The sequence below is a fragment of the Palaemon carinicauda genome, chromosome 3, assembly GCF_036898095.1.
Source record: "Palaemon carinicauda isolate YSFRI2023 chromosome 3, ASM3689809v2, whole genome shotgun sequence".
Classification (NCBI taxonomy): domain Eukaryota; kingdom Metazoa; phylum Arthropoda; class Malacostraca; order Decapoda; family Palaemonidae; genus Palaemon; species Palaemon carinicauda.
In genome coordinates this window covers 76,994,157-77,012,871 of record NC_090727.1, presented here as the reverse complement: position 1 = coordinate 77,012,871, position 18,715 = coordinate 76,994,157, and the positions used below count along the sequence as shown (strand labels likewise).

General features: G+C 35.8%; 1 pseudogene; it reads left to right on the top strand.

Moving 5' to 3' along the window:
* LOC137637769 (neurotrimin-like) overlaps nucleotides 1–18,715 on the top strand; it is a 75,915-nt pseudogene that overhangs the window by 50,847 nt on the left and 6,353 nt on the right.

Genomic DNA, 18,715 nt, shown 5'->3' with positions numbered 1-18,715 from the left:
ATCCAAAATCCTTGTAACACACACTCTCTCTCTCTCTCTCTCTCTCTCTCTCTCTCTCTCTCTCTCTCTCTCTCTCTCTCTCTCTCTCTCTCTCTCAGTTTTGTATCTGTGTGCCGGTGAGTGATTACACTTTTGCGACCCTATAAATATCATGATTTAACGCGGATAACAAAAGGCTATCGAGTGCAATATAGCTACAAGTTTTCGTGAATAGTCAGTGATTAGTTTGAGGTCGGAGAAGTGGGATAAAACGTCGGCATAGAATAGTTATCTTGTGAATTACTAAAAATCTAATCAAGATGGCTATGTACAACACGGGCAAGGCTTGGAGAGACATCGCTGGACTCAGCAAAAATAAATTCCATGAGTTGGCGAAACAGGAGCTCGACCGTCTGATAACAGAGGTCACTAGTAACGTCAACCAATGTGACGGAAAAATATTCGCAGACATATTGAAACAATATGATCCAATAAACTGGAGCAAATCTGCGGAAAACATCAGCAAAATAATAGAAGAAATTCCAAAGAAAATCCAAGTGTTAAAGAGACTTATAAAGAAAGTCTACATCAATCAACACATTCCATCAAAGAACAATAAGAAGTCCAATATGGTGAATATGCTGATTGATGCAATGGGAAAAAGAATGCCAAAATGGTGTAATACATGTAAGATATGGTATTCCATTAATAATCCTCAACAATTGATTAGAAAATGTGATGCCTGTCATGTCCCAACACACCCCACATGTGCTGAAATACAGCAAAAAATAAAAAATAAAGACACAAAGGTATTCTGCTCAACATGCTTAGTCTGGATAGAAAATATAATTAAGTCGAGACTAAATCTGCAAATAGTTGAAGATAAAGAAGAGGAAGAAGAAGAAACAGAAGAAGAAGAAGAAGAAAAAGAAGAAGAAGAAGAAGAAAAAGAAGAAGAAGAGAACAATGAACAGGATATGTGTAAGGATGCAGAAGAAATCATTGATATAACCTATGATGCCATCCAACAACATACTTATGAAGAAATAAATTACCAGATGGAAACAAATAATAGACCCAAGAGACTCTACCCGGACCTACATAATTTTAGGGAAGAGCAAGAACAAGAAAAAATAGAAAAGAAGGATATAGTCTGCAATATGCTGAAAAGAGGGAATTGCAGATTTGGCGAAAGATGCTACTACAAGCATCCAAAGATATGCCATAATTATGAAATATATGGTAAATGTGCGTATTTAGACGGATATGGAGACGAATGCAGAGATCTCCTTCCAAAAATATGCAAAAACCTAAAAGAAGGAAAAGGATGCATTTACAACAAAAAATGTCGATATATGCATCCTGCAACCATGAATGAAAGTAAGAAAACTCAGCAAACTGAAAAGAAAAATGAAAGCAAAAAAGCAACAAAAAAAGAAACAAAAAAGCAGGCCGTGTATATACCGCGCTTTGAACCAAGAGCCCCAAGATATGAGGCCTTTCAACCCAAACCTGCACATTTAGAGCCCAACTACAAAGAATGCATCTATAATGCCAGGGGTTGGTGCAGATATGGGGACAGTTGCAGGTATACACACACAAATAAATATGAAGGCGAAAGAGCAAATATAATAGAAAAGTTGGATTTTTTAATGGCCGAATTCCGGGAAATGAAGAAAAGAACATCATATCAGAACAGGAAGGAAGCATGGGAGAATCCATATTATTACCAATATTAAATAATGGGGATGAAACACAAACCATAATCGTAATGAATGCACAGGGTTTAGTCACGAGTAACTCTAAAAGGAAAATAGAGTTCTTAGAAGAACTAACCCAAATTGAAAAAATAGATATATTAAATATAAGTGAAACATGGTATTCCCAAGAAACTGGCAGTGATGACCAGATAAAGGGTTTCCAAACTTATAGATCAGACAGAAAAAATAGGAATCAAGGGGGAACCGCAATATATGGAAGAGACATAAATCAAGGAAAAGTATGTGAAAAATACAGCAACACAGAATGTGAATTGATTGCGGTAGAATTTGAATTTTAAAAACTAATGAATATTGTAGTTTACAGACCCCCAAACACTAAGGAGTTTGACATAATAATAGAAAAAATAGATGATATATGTAGAAACCATAAAGACTGGAATATACTCCTATCCGGAGATTTTAACTTTCCTTTCGTGGATTGGAAAGAACGGATAGAAGAAAGTGGTTGTATGTATACATATAAAAAAGATAGTAATAGTAGCGCAGAAGATAAGAGGCAATTTGAAAAGCTTCAAGATATGCTATTAGAACATAATATGCAACAAATAAACCACATTCCAACAAGAAAGGAAAATGTCCTAGATCTAGTATTTGTGAATGAGGTGAATTATGTTAAAGAAATAATAGTGTATAACACGGGAATTTCAGACCACAATGTCATAGAGTTGATAGTTCATTCCAAAGCAAGTGATCACAGAATTAATAAAAGCACAAAACTTTGGGAAGGATATGGAAAATATAACTTTTACAGTAAGAATATAAAATGGTCAGAAATAAATGAAGAACTGAATAAAGAATGGAAAATGTATTTATAAGTGATAATATACAGGTAAATACGGATATACTGTACAAAATACTGGAGAAAATTGTTGAAAAATATGTACCGAAAAAAAACAATAAACAAAAGACGTGCATACCAAGAGACAGAAGGATCTTATTTCAGAAAATTAAAAAGTGGAAGAAAAATCTTGCAAAAGAAAAAAATGTGTGGAAAATGAGGGAAATAAAATGTAAGATAGAAAATGCAGAACAAAAGATTATACAGTCGAAAGAAAATGAAAAAAGGGACTTAGAAGAAAGGACACTTCAAAATATAAAAAGAAACCCCAAAGTACTTTACTCCTATGCAAAAAAGATGAATAAAAGGAGAATAGAAATAGGCCCTCTAAGAATTGAAGGACAGCTAACGAATGAAAAAAAGGAAATATGCAACATATTAGCAGAAAAATATAAGAGTGAGTTCACGCCAAGAATTGCGAATGAGAATAATGAAACAGAAATGAGAGAAGAAAATGTTGAATATCTAACGGATATAGATATTAATGAAGCAGATATTGTCACGGCTATAAACGAAATTAAAAATGGATCGGCAGCCGGACCAGATGGAGTTCCAGCGATTTTGTTAAAAAAAACTGCAAACACTATCGCGAAGCCGCATGCAATACTGCTAAGACAGAGTGTAGATATGAGCGAGATATATGTTAAACATAAATTAGCTTATATAACCCCTATCTTCAAAAGTGGATCAAGACTAGAGGCAAGCAATTATAGACCTGTTAGTCTAACATCACATATTATGAAAGTGTATGAGAGGGTAATAAAAAAGAAAATAATGAACCATTTGGTAAAAAATAATTTGTTTAATATGGGTCAACACGGTTTCGTACCTGGAAAAAGTACACAGACCCAACTGATAGCACACTATGAAAACATATACAATAATATGATAAATGAAAAAGACACAGATGTGATCTATCTAGATTTTGCAAAAGCCTTTGACAAGGTAGACCATAACATATTGGAGAAAAAAATGAGAAAGCATAATATTGTGGGAAAGATAGGAAAATGGGTAAAAGAATTCCTGCAAAACAGAAAACAGATAGTGGTTGCAAATGACGAGAAATCAGATGAAGCCCAGGTAATATCTGGTGTGCCCCAAGGTACGGTATTAGCTGCACTGCTATTTGTTATTATGATCTCAGACATAGACTGTGATGTTGAAAACTCCGTAGTGAGAAGTTTAGCCGATGACACAAGAATAAGTAGAGAAATTACTTGTGATGAAGATAGGAACTCACTACAAAGAGATCTAAACAAAATATATGAATGGGCGGAGATAAATAGGATGGTATTTAACTCCGATAAATTCGAATCAATAAATTATGGAAACAGAGAAGGAATGGTGTATGCATACAAGGGACCTAATAATGAGACAATCACAAACAAGGAAGCAATTAAAGACCTTGGTGTAATTTTAAATAGGAATATGTTATGCAACGACCAAATAGCAACACTGTTGGCTAAATGTAAAGCAAAAATGGGAATGTTATTCAGACATTTTAAAACAAGAAAAGCTGAACACATGATTATGCTTTACAAAACTTATGTGCGTAGTACACTCGAGTACTGCAATGTGATATGGTACCCACACTACCAAAAGGATATTGCGCAAATAGAGAGTGTACAAAGGTCCTATACTGCTAGAATAGAAGAAGTTAAGGACCTTGACTACTGGGAAAGACTGCAATTTTTAAAACTATACAGTCTAGAAAGGAGAAGAGAACGCTACATGATAATACAAGCATGGAAGCAAATAGAAGGAATTGCTGAAAACATCATGGAGCTTAAAGTATCAGAAAGAGCAAGCCGAGGTAGATTAATAGTGCCAAAAAGCATTCCAGGTAAACTGAGAAAGGCGCACAGGACATTAATCAACTACGCACCAGCATCGATAATGCAGCGACTATTTAATGTGCTGCCAGCTCATCTAAGAAACATATCAGGAGTGAGCGTAGATGTGTTTAAAAATCAGCTCGATAAATACCTAAGATGCATCCCAGACCATCCAAGACTGGAAGATGCAAAATACACCGGAAGATGTATTAGCAACTCTCTGGTGGATATACGAGGTGCCTCACACTGAGGGACCTGGGGGAACCCAAAAAAAAGAAAAAATAAGGTAAGGCTCTCTCTCTCTCTCTCTCTCTCTCTCTCTCTCTCTCTCTCTCTCTCTCTCTCTATATATATATATATATATATATATATATATATATATATATATATATATATATATATATATATATATATCCTGTAACGCCAAGGGCAACCACTCGGAAACCACAATCTCCCACAAATTACCCAAACTGCAGTGATGTAGTTAGGAAAGGGGGGAGGGAGTTGAGATGGGTTGAATCTGTGTGTGTGTGTGTGTTTGTGTGTGGGAATATCTATTTAATTATTTAGCCATGATTTTTACGGATGGTGTAAACAAGTAGGGTGTGTATATATATATATATATATATATGTATATATATATATATATATATATATATATATATATATATATATATATATATATATATATTACGATTATAAAAGGAAAGGAATATACACCATTTGATATTATGTTACGAATTAAATCATATTTAATAGTAATCTACCTTTAATTCAAGAAGCTTTATTTAGGACCAAGTAAGATGAATGAAATCTTAATCTCTCAAGCTTGGGGAAGGTATTCATCGTATCCTGGGGTAATTCTATTCTTCTATTCTGGTTTGAAATATTGGAATGGAGTGGATGTGCAGTGAATGTAAAATACGTGAGGCATGTATCATATTAAGGGAGAAGTTTGGCTTGACAAAGTGCTCTGGGGCCTGGAGGAAAACCCCATCATTAAGAATGCTGTACCTCTCTTGAGGGCCTTGATACGCTGGTGTGGACAAGAAATGAGGAAAGTTGTAAGAGGAACAAGGCAATGACATTCGTGTGTGCTTTCTAAGTTTTGAGTTCTGCTGGTCGTGCATGGAAAAGAAGTGATGTGAGTGGTTTCAACATCAGAACTTGAGGAGAACAGAGATAAATTTAGTAGAAGCAGTACCCACACCTGGACCAGACTCTCAAACTCTTGATACTGGCTGGGGACGATCCAACAATGCAACGTTGCCACGTAACTATGCCACGTAACCAAAACAGTAATTCTAATAAGAAATTCTCCGTAAAAAATATACTGTTCTTAGCTGTATTTCAGTAAAATAGTCGACCGTAATTTTACCTTACTTTGTTATTATCTTAAACGGGTTGTTAACCTTAATATCACTCCTTTACGTTAATATATCCATTTTTAAAACCGTAAAAATCGTGGAATAAATGTTGCAATACATTTACCATTTTTTTTTTTCAGTGTATATTATAATCATATGTTAGATAGGAATATACGAAGAATATTTTTTTTTCTATTCAGAATTAGGTCAAATATAAAAACCAAAGTCAGAGTTCTTAGAGTCCAAACCGCCATCAATCCTTTAGGAATTTTATACAGTGAAAAACATTATTCCATATTTTTTTCCAGATATATTTAGAAATGAAAAGTCTCTGCAAGTCACGTATTCAGGAGAAACGTGTTTTTTTTTTTTTTCAAAATATGAATTGAGTAAACCAAACGTGTTTTGTGTACGTGCTTTTTCGCATGTCTTTTTCATGCGTATGTATTTGTATATGTCTATAATCATTATCATCATCGGCCGTTGCTAGTCCACTGCAGGACAAAGGCCTCAGACATGTTCTTCCACTAGCGTCTGTTTATGGTTTTTCTATGCCAGTCTATACCAGAAAATTTAGATCGTCAATCCATTGTCTTCTCATCCTTCCCCTGTCTTTTCATGCATATGTATATGTCATCATAATCTGCCGTTGCTAATCCACTGCAGGACAAAGGCCTCAGACATGTCCTTTCACTCTCGTCTATTTATGGTCTTTCTATGCCAGTCTATACCAGCAAATTTAGTTCCATTGTCTTCTCATCCTTCTCCTGTCTTTTCATGCATATGTATGTGTCCTCATCATCATCATCCGTTGCTAATCCACTGCAGGACAAAGGCCTCAGACATGTCCTTCCACTCGCTTCTGTATATGGTCTTTCTATGCCTCTATACCCGTAAATTTATTTCGTCAATCCATCATCTTCCTAAACCCTGCTTCTTTTGTAATCTCATGGACCCATTCTGCTATTCTTAAAGTCCATCAATTATCTGTCATTCTCATTATATGTCATGATCATATCCATTGCTTTTTATTACATGTTAGAATAAGTGAATGTCGGTAAATAGACGTGCGTTAATCTAAGTCTGGCTTTTTAAGTTTGATATCAATCAAACTTCAGATTAGAAATGCACCCAAATCCTTCTCAACTTGATATCACTGAAATAACTTTTCCAGCGATTCTTACACACACACACACACATATATACATATATATATATATATATATATATATATATATATATATATATATATGTATATATATATATATATACATACATATATATATATATATATATATATATATATATATATATATATATATATAAATATATATATATATGGGGCTGTAGATAAATGAACTTGTATTAACCTAAATTAGGCTATTTTATTTTTGCATTAATGAAGATTATGATTAGATATGTACCCAAAAGCCTTCTCATCTTACCTAGGCAACAATCAAATAGCCTTTCCACTTCCTGTGACTCTTCTCTCGTTTACAACATAAGTGTGGGTGAGGAAGTATTTATAAATACACTGCAGGAGTCAATGAATGTACAACACGAGAGCCCCATATTAGATTCACATGTAAGGATAATCGAACGTATGACGTCACCTACCCTAATTAACCTTTAGTCTGGCAGTGACGTCACTGATCATTGATTCAATATTTCGTTTTTTTTAAATTATGCTATGAAAAGTTTATTTATAAATCTGTCAGTCAATGAGTTAATTTATTTACCCCGTTATTATTATTGTTATTGTTATTATTATTATTATTAATATTATTATTATTATTATTGGTATAAATAATATTATTATCATTATGATTATTATCATTATTATTGTTATTAGTAGTAGTCTTATTAATGTTAATTATTATTATTATCATTAATAATTATTATTATTACTATCATTATTATTACTATTATTTATTATTATTATTGTTGTTATTATCATTTTTATTTTTATTATTATTATTATTATTATTATTATTATTATTATTATTATTATTATTATTATCATTATTATTTTTAATATTATTATCATTATTATTATCGTTATTATTTTTATCATGATTATTATTATTAATATCAAGATAATTCCTAACTCCCTTTCTTTCCAGGTATCTTGGGTCAGACGTCGGGATTACCACCTCCTGACGGTCGGGAGACAGGTCTATTCCTCGGACGCCCGCGTGGGCGTGAAAGTCTCCCCCGACGGGTGTGACTGGACATTGACGGTGCGATGGGTGGCCACCCATGACGCCGGACTCTATGAGTGCCAAGTGTCTTCTCACCCGCCCCAGGCACTCAGGATTAACCTCAGCGTTGTAGGTGAGTTGGAAAATATTATTATTATTATTATTATTATTATTATTATTATTTTTAAGCTACAACCCTAGTTGGGAAGCAGGATGCTATAAGCCCTAGGGCCCCAACAGGGAAAATAGCCCAGTGAGGAAAGGAAACAAGGAAAAATTGATATTTTATCAGTAGCAACAGATAAATATTTCCTTTTTAAACTATAAAAGCTTTAACAAAATAAGAGGAAGAGAAATTACATTGAATAGCACGAGTGTACCCTCAAGCAAGAGAACTATAACCCAAGAGACAGTGATCATGGTACAGAGGCTATGGCACTTACGAAGACTAGAGAACAATGGTTTGATTTTAGAGTGTCCTCCTAGAAGAGCTGCTTATTATAGCTAATGGGTCTCTTCTACCCTTACCAAAACAAAATAATAGCGAAACAACAGTTCATTCTTTTTGCTTTATTCTTTTATTTCATTGGTGGTGATCAGGATGTAATTCTAGATTTCATTTATTGTGGTTTTGAAGATAGTTCTACCATCAATGGCGGTACTTGTGGTGGTAATAAATATGATGTCATTCTCGATTCCATTTTATTGTGGATGTGAATATAATGTTACCTTTTTTTTTCTCGGAATGTGAGTGGCAATGAGGATGATGTAATTCTAGATTGTAGATTCATTTTTATCATGGAGGTAAAAATGTCACCATCTATGCTCGGATTGATGGTGATAATAAGGATAATGTAATTTTAGATTCCATTTTATTGTGGATATGAAAATAATGCTACCTTCTATGCTCGGACTGGTGGTGATACTGAGAACGATGTAATTCTAGATTCCATTTTATTGTGGAGATGAAAATAATGTCACCATCTATGTTCGGATTGGCGATGATATTGAGGAAGATGTAATTCTAGATTCCATTTTATTGTGGAGATGAAAATATTTTTACCTCATTTACTCGAATTGATGGTGGTAATGAGAACGATGAAATTCAAGCATTTTATTGTGGAGGTGAGGGTAATGTAATCTCCTGTGCTCGGATTTGTGGTGAAAACGAGAATGATATAATTCTAGATTCCATTTTATTGTGAATGTGAAAATAATGTAAGAGTCTCAGGTACTCTGATCGTCTAGACATATTTCTCATGATTCAAATTTGTTCAAAGTTGAGCTGTTGAATTCACACATTGAGTTCTGGAGAGATTTCATGCAACAACATTCATGCAACAAATGAAGGTCGAAGTTTCTAAAAGTTGAATCACGCACACAGGTACCAGTTACAGGCAATCAAGGGCACGTCCTCAGGTTGCATTGTTGTTGTTGTTGTTGTTGTTGTACATATATACATACAGTATATATATATGTATATATATATATATATATATATATATATATGTATATATATATATATATATATATATATATATATATACATATATATATATATATATATATATAATATGTATATATATATATGTGTGTATATATATATATATATATATATATATATATATATATATATATATATATATATACATATATATATATATATATATATATATATATATATATATATATATATATATATATATACTGTATATATACGCATACACATGTTATATACAACAACAAATGCAACCGTTTCTAGTCCACTGCAGGACAAAGGGCTGTGGTGGCCGATGTAGTAACGTCCCTGACTGGTGAACGCCAGACTGGGGTTCGAGTCCCGCTCAAACTCGTTGGTCTCTTTGGTTACTGCAACCTCACCATCCTTGAGAGGTAAAGATGTAAGTTTTTGTGGAGCCTATGGGTCTGCTGAGTTATCAGCAGCCATTGCCAGGCCTTCCTTGGTCCTAGCTTGGGTGGAGAGGGGTCTTGGACACTGATCATATGTATAAATGGTCAGTCTCTAGGGCATTGTCCTGCTTGATAGGGAAACGTCACTGTCCCTGGCCTCTGCCATTCATGAGCGGCCTTTAAACCTTTAAGCATATCAATTCATGTTTGGGATTTGGTCAATTTTCATCACCACGCTACCCAGTGCGGATTGATGATGGTGGGAGATTTTCGTTTGATCGCTCACGGCAAACTAACCTAGTATGGGTGGCCTTGATAATACAATTTTGCTGGTCATTGTTTCGCATATGCAAAAAAAGGCTTATCCATGAATGCTACCGTAAGCATTGAAGATTATTCATAAATCCAAAAAAAATTCATTCATCGAAATTACTGTAAACCTCATCTCTATTCCAAAACAAATGGCTAATCTATTTTCTATTTTGCTCAAGAAGCTCCTAGAAGACTTAAATTACTCCTTTTAACTCTGCAAAAAGGTTTTAGCGTAGTGGAGGTCTTTTGGGGGGATGGGAACTAAATTGCAAAGAAAATGATCACTGGGAATTCTCTTATCTCCTAAGGTTGTTCTCGGGGCTCATTCCTTATCTCCTTTCTCGTCCCTCTTCCTTTTCTCCTTTCGTGGCCCTCTTCTTTGTCTCCTTTCTCGTCCTTCTTCCTTTCCTCCTTTTTCTCGTCCCTCTTGTTTGTCTCCTTTCTCGTCTCTCTTCTTTGTCTCCTTTCTCGTCCTTCTTCCTTTCCTCCTTTTTCTTGTCCCTCTTGTTTGTCTCCTTTCTCGTCTCTCTTCTTTGTCTCCTTTCTCGTCCTTCTTCCTTTCCTCCTTTTTCTCGTCCCTCTTGTTTGTCTCCTTTCTCGTCTCTCTTCTTTGTCTCCTTTCTCGTCCTTCTTCCTTTCCTCCTTTTTCTTGTCCCTCTTGTTTGTCTCCTTTCTCGTCTCTCTTCTTTGTCTCCTTTCTCGTCCTTCTTCCTTTCCTCCTTTTTCTCGTCCCTCTTGTTTGTCTCCTTTCTCGTCTCTCTTCTTTGTCTCCTTTCTCGTCCTTCTTCCTTTCCTCCTTTTTCTTGTCCCTCTTGTTTGTCTCCTTTCTCGTCTCTCTTCTTTGTCTCCTTTCTCGTCCTTCTTCCTTTCCTCCTTTTTCTCGTCCCTCTTGTTTGTCTCCTTTCTCGTCTCTCTTCTTTGTCTCCTTTCTCGTCCTTCTTCCTTTCCTCCTTTTTCTTGTCCCTCTTGTTTGTCTCCTTTCTCGTCTCTCTTCTTTGTCTCCTTTCTCGTCCTTCTTCCTTTCCTCCTTTTTCTCGTCCCTCTTGTTTGTCTCCTTTCTCGTCTCTCTTCTTTGTCTCCTTTCTCGTCCTTCTTCCTTTCCTCCTTTTTCTTGTCCCTCTTGTTTGTCTCCTTTCTCGTCTCTCTTCTTTGTCTCCTTTCTCGTCCTTCTTCCTTTCCTCCTTTTTCTCGTCCCTCTTGTTTGTCTCCTTTCTCGTCTCTCTTCTTTGTCTCCTTTCTCGTCCTTCTTCCTTTCCTCCTTTTTCTTGTCCCTCTTGTTTGTCTCCTTTCTCGTCTCTCTTCTTTGTCTCCTTTCTCGTCCTTCTTCCTTTCCTCCTTTTTCTCGTCCCTCTTGTTTGTCTCCTTTCTCGTCTCTCTTCTTTGTCTCCTTTCTCGTCCTTCTTCCTTTCCTCCTTTTTCTTGTCCCTCTTGTTTGTCTTCTTTCTCGTCCCTCTGCCTTTTCTCCTTTCTCGTCCCTCTTGTTTGTCTCCTTTCCCGTCCCTCTTCCTTTTCTACTTTATCGTATTTCCTTATCTCCTTTCTCGTCCCTCTTCCTTTCCTCCTTTTTCTCGTCCCTCTTGTTTGTCTCCTTTCTCGTCTCTCTTCTTTGTCTCCTTTCTCGTACTTCTTCCTTTCCTCCTTTTTCTCGTCCCTCTTGTTTGTCTTCTTTCTCGTCCCTCTGCCTTTTCTCCTTTCTCGTCCCTCTTGTTTGTCTCCTTTCCCGTCCCTCTTCCTTTTCAACTTTATCGTATTTCCTTATCTCCTTTCTCGTCCCTCTTCCTTTCCTCCTTTTTCTCGTCCCTCTTGTTTGTCTCCTTTCTCGTCTCTCTTCTTTGTCTCCTTTCTCGTCCTTCTTCCTTTCCTCCTTTTTCTTGTCCCTCTTGTTTGTCTCCTTTCTCGTCTCTCTTCTTTGTCTCCTTTCTCGTCCTTCTTCCTTTCCTCCTTTTTCTTGTCCCTCTTGTTTGTCTCCTTTCTCGTCTCTCTTCTTTGTCTCCTTTCTCGTCCTTCTTCCTTTCCTCCTTTTTCTTGTCCCTCTTGTTTGTCTCCTTTCTCGTCTCTCTTCTTTGTCTCCTTTCTCGTCCTTCTTCCTTTCCTCCTTTTTCTTGTCCCTCTTTTTTGTCTCCTTTCTCGTCTCTCTTCTTTGTCTCCTTTCTCGTCCTTCTTCCTTTCCTCCTTTTTCTCGTCCCTCTTGTTTGTCTCCTTTCTCGTCTCTCTTCTTTGTCTCCTTTCTCGTCCTTCTTCCTTTCCTCCTTTTTCTTGTCCCTCTTGTTTGTCTCCTTTCTCGTCCTTCTTCCTTTCCTCCTTTTTCTCGTCCCTCTGGTTTGTCTCCTTTCTCGTCTCTCTTCTTTGTCTCCTTTCTCGTCCTTCTTCCTTTCCTCCTTTTTCTCGTCCCTCTTGTTTGTCTCCTTTCCCGTCCCTCTTCCTTTTCTACTTTATCGTATTTCCTTATCTCCTTTCTCGTCCCTCTTCCTTTCCTCCTTTTTCTCGTCCCTCTTGTTTGTCTCCTTTCTCGTCTCTCTTCTTTGTCTCCTTTCTCGTCCCTCTTCCTTTCCTCCTTTTTCTTGTCCCTCTTGTTTGTCTCCTTTCTCGTCCCTGTTCCTTTTCTCCTTTCTCGTCCCTCTTGTTTGTCTCCTTTCTCATCCCTCTTGTTTGTCTCCTTTCTCGTCCCTCTTCCTTTCCTCCAAGTTTTCTCGTCCCCTTTCCTTTTCTCCTATCTCGTCCATCTTCTCTTTGCCTTTCTCGTCCCTGTTCCTTTTCCCCTTTCTTGTCCCTCTTCCTTTTCTCCTTTCTCGTCCCTCTTCCTTTTCTCCTTTTTCGTCCCTCTTGTTTGTCTCCTTTCTCATCCCTCTTGTTTGCCTCCTTTCTCGTCCCTCTTCCTTTCCTCCAAGTTTTCTCGTCCCCTTTCCTTTTCTCCTATCTCGTCCATCTTCTCTTTGCCTTTCTCGTCCCTGTTCCTTTTCCCCTTTCTTGTCCCTCTTCCTTTTCTCCTTTCTCGTCCCTGTTCCTTTTCTCCTTTCTCGTCCCTCTTGTTTGTCTCCTTTCTCATCCCTCTTGTTTGTCTCCTTTCTCGTCCCTCTTCCTTTCCTCCAAGTTTTCTCGTCCCCTTTCCTTTTCTCCTATCTCGTCCATCTTCTCTTTGCCTTTCTCGTCCCTGTTCCTTTTCCCCTTTCTTGTCCCTCTTCCTTTTCTCCTTTCTCGTCCCTCTTCCTTTTCTCCTTTTTCGTCCCTCTTCCTTTTCTCCATTTTCGTCCCTCTTTCTTCTCTCCTCGTCCCTCTATCTTTTCTCCTTTCTCGTCCCTCTTCCCTTTACCAACACCTTGTGATATTCTTCGTTCTTTGACCTGGTTTGGGAATGTTGGTGTCAAAACTTCCTTTTCCCCTCAGTTTTACTCTGCTTAGCTCGCTTCGTCTCATGTGTCCGGGTTTACTGCTTCCAAGTATTTTTTTTTTTTTCGTATTGTTGTTTCCTTTTGTTTGGTTTTCTTACTACATTCTTTACTTTTTCCTCCCATCGTGGTCTAAGTCGTTTATCATGACGTCATTGTCCTCTCTCTCTCTCTCTCTCTCTCTCATTTACCATGACGTCATTAGCCTACCACCCTTCCTCTCTCTCTCTCTCTCATTTACCATGACGTCATTAACCCTTCTCTCTCTCTCTATCTCTCTCTCTCTCTCTCTCTCTCTCTCTCTCTCTCTCTCTCTCTCTCTCTCTCTCTCTCTCTCTCATTTACCATGACGTCATTAGCCTACCACCCTTCCTCTCTCTCTCTCATTTACCATGACGTCATTAACCCTTCTCTCTCTCTCTCTCTCTCTCTCTCTCTCTCTCTCTCTCTCTCTCTCATTTACCATGACGTCACTAGCCTAACCTCTCTCTCTCTCTCTCTCTCTCTCTCATTTACCATGACGTCACTAGCCTAACCTCTCTCTCTCTCTCTCTCTCTCTCTCTCTCTCTCTCTCTCTCTACCATGACGCCATTAGCCTACCACCCTTGCTCTCTCTCTCTCATTTACCGTGACGCCATTAACCTCTCTCTCTCTCTCTCTCTCTCTCTCTCTCTCTCTCTCTCTCTCCTCTCTCTCTCTCTCTCTCTCTCTCTCTTTAATTTACCATGACGTCATTAGCCTACTACCCTTCCTCTCTCATTTACCATGACATCATTATCCCCCCCCCTCTCTCTCTCTCTCTCTCTCTCTCTCTCTCTCTCTCTCTCTCTCTCTCTCTCTCTCTCTCTCATTTATCCTGACGTCATTACCCTATAACCCTCTCTCTTATTTACCGTGACGTCATTTACCTCTCTCTCTCTCTCTCTCTCTCTCTCTCTCTCTCTCTCTCTCTCTCTGTCTCTCTCTCTCTCTCTCTCTCTCTCTCTCTCTCTCTCTCTCAAACAACGTCCACTTTCATAACTTCTTTTTCACTGAGAAGAATGAGGGATGTCTATCTTTTTGAGACAAGCAAGAATTGAGAAAATATTTATTTTTCAAAATATCTGTAAGTCTGTAAGTCTTTATGATTTCATTTTTCCAGGATTTTTTTTTTTATAAAAGATTTTTAACCATCTATTTTTTATAAATATTCACATAACCAATAATGCATTTTTCATACATGTATACATACCTTGGAATCCTTCAATTACTCATTTATATTTTCTTTCTGCTGTTCTTGTTAAGAATTAGAGCAAACTTATTTACACTGTACATAAGACATAATTATATATATATATATATATATATATATATATATATATATATATATATATATATATATATCTTCAGTGTAAATAGATAAGTGTATCGCGAGTAAAGCTGCCGAAAGTCAGTTATCCGTATCTTCATAATATATATATATATATATATCTTTATTGTGGTGGCCGATGTAGTAACGTCCTTGCCTCCTGAACGCCAGAAGGGGGTTCGAGCCCCTCTCCTACTCGTTAGTTCCTTCAGTCTGTGCAACCTCACCATCCTTGTGAGTTTGAAGTTTGGGTGAGTCTATAGGTCTATCTGCCGAGTACTCGGCATTCATTGCCTGACCTTCCTTGGTGCTAGCTTGGGTGGAGAGGGGGGCTCGGGCGCTTATTATGTGTATATATAGCCAGTCTCTAGAGCATTGTCCTTACTTGATAGGGCAGTGTCACTGTCCCTTGCATCTGCCATTCAATAGCTCCTCCTTTTTTTTTATATGAAAGATCTAATTTAACTTTGTTACTGTTCTTAGTATATGTTATTTTGATTTTTTATTACTTGTAGTTTATTTATGTCCTCGTTTCCTTTCCTCACTGTGGAATTTTTCCCTGTTGGAGCCCTTAGGCTTATAGCATCTTGCTTTTCCAACTGGGGTTTATAGCCTAGCTTATAATAATAATAATAATAATAATAATGATAATAATAATAATCAAGATGTAATTCGTTTATGAATATCCAATAGAAGAGAAATATTAAGTTTTGACTCATACGTAGCTTTCCGGCATCTTCCCCATTCCACTATCCAGAAAATATCCTCTGAACTCCGATGTTACGAAAACTCCAGATACGACAGGGCGTTAATATGTATTCATGCAATGCAAAACTGATGCAAACGAATCATGAGTGCAGACAGACGGCGCTGCAAGTTTTTCTTTTGATCCGATAGTTAATTATTCGGATAGAGTAGTCGCCACAGATGTGTGTGTGATTGGTTGCTCTGTTTTAGAACAAAATACACATATCCCTTGTGTAATGAAGACCAGTGTGTCTGAATATGTATTTATATACTGTATATATATATATATATATATATATATATATATATATATATATATATACAATATATATATGTATATATATATATATATATATATATATATATATATATATTTATATATATATATATATATATAATTTATATAGATGTATTTGTGTATATATATATATATATATATATACATATATATATATATTTATATACATACAGTATATATATATATATATATATATATATATATATATGTATATATATCTTTTTATATATACTGTATATATATAAATAAATAGATACTTTTCTTTCCTGTCACGCACAGTGATTCAGTCTCTCCCCACTCCTCAGGTAGGGGGAGGGGGAGCAGTCATACCTTAGTGAGAGGGGGGGGGTTACACCGAGAGTTACACTCGGAAACTACATTCTCCCACAAATTGCCGAATTTAGATGTCATTTTAACGGCTTGGGTACACTTGTATATACTATATATATATTCTTAGTGTATATGACTACAATCTGTCCTTTTAGTTATTTACATACTATGCTTATTTCTAATGTTCATCTTATTTTGAGTACATTTCTATAGCTAATCATATCATATATAGCTGTGTTCTTTTCTATTGGTAACTTCAAAAGTTCAAACGTGCAACTTGAAGCAAATATTTGTATGTTAAACAAGCGGACATAAATCTTTTTATAGTTTATGTATGAAATGTCTGTTTTAATGTTGTTACTGTTTTTGATATATTTAATTTCAATTGTTCAATATTTTTCATATCAGCTATTCATTTCCTTATTTCCTTTCCTCACAGGGCTAATTTTCCCTGTTGGAGCCCTTGGGCTTGTAGCATCCTGCTTTTCCTACTAAGGTTGTAGCTTAATGAGTAATAATGATAAAAATAATAATAATAATAATAATAATAATAATAATAATAATAATAATAATAACTCTACATAAACATTAAGCTTTAAATTTAGGATATATGATTAATTTGGTAAGAAACCGAAACGGATAATAACAACTCCACCTAAACAGTAAGCTTCAAATATAAGATATCAAATTACTTTAATAAGAAACAGAGAGGGCTACACATTGTTGCTCCTCTGAGTGCCCGGATAAGGAGGGTCATCATCTTCCATCTCAGTTTCTCCGGGATGAGGCTCATTAGGAAGTTAATGAGGTTTTTTCCAAGTTTATTAAGAAACTTGGTCTTCGAAATGCACACTCTTTGTTTGGCACTTCGTCTGATTTGTGTAATTGTTTGCTTACTTAAGGCGAGAGTATTCATGATTATTATTATCCAAATATTAATACGATAGTGTGTGTGTTATTTATTGTGTGTCACGCTTTAAAGAAAACGGAAACAATTTCATGGTATACTCTTACAAATTCACGTTTTAAAGAAAACAGAAATAATTTCATGGAATACTCATACAAATTCACGCTTTAAAGAAAACGGAAATAATTTCATGGTATACTCTTACAAATTCACATTAGACTGATTACTTAACCAAAGCACATCTTATATAGTTTTCCCAATTTTGTCTTTAGCACCTGACTTTTTTTTTTTTTTAAATATTAGACCAAAAATTAAGTTCTATCAATTTCCATAACTTAGATTATAAAATTATTCTTGGGACATTTTATTCAAACATGTATAGGTTGGAACAAGATAATTACTATTGAAAATATCATTTTGTGTAATTTACTCGGGTTGCACTAGTTATTATTATTATTATTATTATTATTATTATTATTACTTGCTAAGCTACAACCCTAGTTGGAAAAGCAGGATGCGACAAGCCCAGGGGCTCCAACAGGGAAAATAGCTCAGTGCGGAAAGGAAGCAAAGGAAAAGAAAATATTTTAAGAAGATCAACAAGATTAAAATGAATATCTCTTATATAAACTATAAAAACTTTAACAAACCAAGAGGAAGAGAAATAAGATAAAATAGTGTGCCCAAGTGTACCCTCAAGCAAGAGAACTCTAACCAAAAGACAGTGGAAGACCATGGTACATAGGCTATGACACTAACCAAGATTAGAGAACAATGGTTTGATTTTGGAGTGTCCTTCTCCTAGAAGAGCTGATTACCATAGCTAAAGAGTCTCTTCTACCCTCACTAAGAAAAATTGCCTTTGAACAATTACACTGCTGTAAGAATAATTGTAAGAATGATTATGCACGTAATGATAATTTTGCGTGATTGTAAATGTTCCTTATTACATGTTCAAGTCATTCGGTTATTTGTTATGGAAATGTAAATAATGAGGTAGCTGGAAACGATGCATTAAAAGGCTTAACTGAAAAAGAATTATTTATTTGGAGGAACAGCAAAAGGAGTGCTTATAACCATAGCGCAAATTATTATTATTATTATTATTATTATTACTACTACTACTACTACTACTACTACTACTGCTACTACTACTGCTAGCTAGCTAGCTAATATACAACCCCAGTTGGAAAAGATGGATGCTATAAGCCCAAGGACTCCTACGGGGAAAATAGCCCAGTGAGGAAAGGAAATAAAGAAAGGTTTCTCATATAGTGAAAAGCAAGTGGCTATATATATATATATATATATATATATATATATATATATATATATATATATATATATATATATATATGTTTAAGGTCACGTAAGATCTCTCCGTTCTTTGGGTAGAAGGGAGAGTGAGTAGTCATACCCTGGTGAGAGGTGGTCGGGTGTGTATACATAGCTATCTAAATATTTAACCATCATT